Genomic DNA, 3611 nt, shown 5'->3' with positions numbered 1-3611 from the left:
GAGCTATGTCACAATGTTCTATAGAACCTCTAATATGTGTTGACTTTGTAGGACACATGCCTTAACTTACAAGGCAAGTTTTCTATGTGTGAACCATATAGTTAGCTTGTTCTTCAAGCTACCAACATGTGTGGCACTTGGCCAATTTGTTGACCACATTTCTAACATAAAAAGTCAATTAAAGACACCTATAAAGTCAAAGTAGCATCTATAAAGCTTCTAAGAAGTCTTTATAGAAGATATTATGGAATTAATCTATTTTTATCTAAATCATATAGATAATTATTGATTTACATGTGTATGTCCTTGACAATATATTAGATGTTTTATAATACAAGCTAATAATAAATGTACCTAAAGTAAAACTACAAGACATATCTTTGGCAGTAATCACAATGCGGCCAACACAACACACCTTCTCAATGTCTCTATACTACAACTATTATAATCAAAACAACAACACAATTAGGTAATTTTCTTTAAATTCAAGTCTATAATAGATTGCCTCCATACTTAGATAATACTACTACCAAGCAATAAGGATGAAGCTCTCATTGTTATATTACGTGTGTTCTTGCTTAAAAATACACCAAGCACCTAGTTGTAGAAGATAATTAGAAATACAACAACAATCCTACCAAATCTAATAGAAACTTAAATAAACTTTAAGTAATTCTTAATAATCCTGATCAAACTTTAACCAATTCAAAATAAATTTAAAAGAAATTATAAAAGAAACACAAAGACTTAAATTTTTATTTAGATTAATTTAAGACTTTTCAAAGATTTTTTTTGTCTTTAATTTAGAAGTCTTAAATTAATCTAAAAAAAAAAAAAAAAAAAAAAAAAATCTTTAAAAAATATAAAAATAAATAATCAAATAAATAGTAATAATTTAAAAAAATATTAGAAATAATAAATTTTAAAGAAATAATAAATAATTCTAAAAATATATTAAAAATAAAAATCTAAATAAATCAAAAAAAATATTAATCAAATCTTAATTTAATCTTAATTAAAATCTGAATTAAAATCTTAATAAATCTTAATTAAATCTTAAATCAAATCTTAATTGAAATATTAGATTAATAGAAGTTGATTAAGGATTAATTATGATTTATCTAGAATTTAGGGCTTGATTAAAAATTGGTTAAGATTTAAGATTTTTTTTTAAAGTTTTGGTTAAAATTTAGGATTTTGTTTGAATTTGATTAGGATTTGACTAGAGTTTGATTAAAATTTGAATATGATTTGATTAGGATTTTATTAGAATTTGATTAAAGTTTTATTAAGATATATTGAAGTTGATTTAAGATTTATTAAAGTTGATTTAAGATTTAGGACTTTATTAGGATTTGACCTAAGATTTTATTAAGATTCATTAGGATTCTAATTAGGAAATCTAACATGAAATTAATAATTATGTAAAATTATTTATTTTTATATTTTTTAATCTAACATAAAAATAATAATTAAAAATATTTTTTCAAGTTTGCTCTCAAATCTCACTTTTCAATTTGCAAAAGAAATTTAGAGTCATTGTAGATGCATGGTTTTGTGCCTTGGGATTGATTTTAATTTAGGTTGACAACTAGTCTTCTTTAAGTATCAATTTTTAGTAATTTGAGGTAATTTTTACTTTAATGTATTGTTAATTCTCTCTTAAACATGTCTATACCAAATTCTTATCTCATTTATTTTGATTTGGCTCATCTATTGAGTAATTTGGCTCATTTATTTAGTAATTTGAGGCTACAAAGTAAATAGAAGTCTCTTCTACAAAAGGCAGCATTAAGACTAAATCTTTTACTACCTTTCTATCATTTATCCTTATTTTTTTACTATATCTTTTTTCTAGGCTCTTCTATAATAACATCCATATTTTTATTTTTTACTACACAACATTGTAGCCTTGACACAAAACACCAAGCTCATACAAGCCCTTGTTACTATAACCATTCCACCTTATTCACACATGTTGCTTGCCTTCAGCCTTGCTGCAATCTGCCATGACAAATACTTTCTAAAAATTGAACCTTGGCATAGATTCACACAATACAATCTAGGCATGATTGCACATGGTGTGAATGACCACCAATACCGTGGCAAGATTAAATTCTTCGTTGCAAACCCGACACTAGTCTTTCTATGCATCACACAACATCAAATCTTTGCAAAGCTGGCTACGATTGAAACCTCTCGTCACTTGTCTTTCTTTCATACCCAAGGCAAGGCTCAACATCAAAAGGGAAGTTGCCTTGTCTCCCACCATGCAACAACTACCTCACATCAGCAAGGATCCAGCACTCACCTTCCACTCCAAACCAACAAAAAAAAGTTACAAACCTTGATAAATGCTATTACACTTGACAACAATCTCTCCGATGATTAAAAAATTGGAAATTTTCTACCTCATTCATTGTGACCTAGACATATTCAGCATAGGTGACTCTGACCTTGGCAGAACAAACATCCTTACCTACAACATCGTAACTGAAGCGCCTCCTATAAGTCAAGTCGGCTACCGTGAATCACCTAAGAAACAAGCTGCTATCAAACAAGAAATCAAACACCTATTCCAAACCAGAGTTGCAAGCCCATCACTCTCTCCTTGGACCAGTCCCGTAGTATTGGTAGAAAAAAAAAGATGGCTCCACCAGCTTCTGCATTGACTACCGAAAGCTCAACGGTATCACGAAGAAAGACACCTAGACTCTTTCGCGTATTGACGACATTCTTCAGTAGCTAAAAGGGGCGTCAATCTTCTCATCCATAGATCTCGCAGCCGGATTCTTGCAAGTTCCATTAGCTGAATCAGCCAAAGAAAATACCGCGCTTATTTGCCGAAAAGGCTTATTCCAATTCAATACAATGCCAATGGGCCTTTGTGATATAGCTCACACCTTTCAACGGATCATGGACATGGTATTAGGCCGCTTACAATGGAAGTGCACTCTTGTATATGTCGATGACGTCAACATTCATTTGCACGACTTTTCTATGCATCTTTTCAATCTTCAACGGATTTTATCGGCTCTGTACAGCAAGATTGAAGCTAAAGGCCTGCAAGTGTGTAATCAGGCTCCCCGAGCTAGTCTACCTCAGCCATGTTATCTCATTAGCTGGCATCCAATCCAATCTAGAGAAACTCCGTGCCGTACTAGAATTCCCTCGGCCTTTGAACCTCAAATGCATGCAATCCTTTATTGGGCTCATAAATCACCATAGTCGCTTTGTATATAGCTTTGCAACATTAGCCGCACCACTATATAGGCTCATGAAAAAGTGGGTTGCCTTCATGTTGGGGAACAACAAAGAAGCGACATTTGATCATCTGAAGACCCCACTAAGCATGGCACTCTTACTGATCTATTTGCATTTCAACCGTCCCTTCTTGCTACATATAGAAGGTTTGCAGGACGCAATTGGTGCCTCAGTCAAGCCCTCGACGGCCAAGAACGTGTAGTAGCGTACGCCTTATGCAGGCTATTTAAAGCTGAAAAAAACTACGACATCAGCGACAATGATGGTCTTGCTGTAATCTTTGGTATAAAATACTATTGTTTTTACCTCCACAGTTCCAAATTCACCGTTGAAATTGATCATGCATT

This window comes from Physcomitrium patens, chromosome 6, assembly GCF_059467195.1.
Source record: "Physcomitrium patens ecotype Gransden chromosome 6, ASM5946719v1, whole genome shotgun sequence".
NCBI lineage: Eukaryota > Viridiplantae > Streptophyta > Bryopsida > Funariales > Funariaceae > Physcomitrium > Physcomitrium patens.
The sequence above is the reverse complement of the archived record's forward strand: the minus strand, read 5'-3'. Positions refer to the sequence as shown.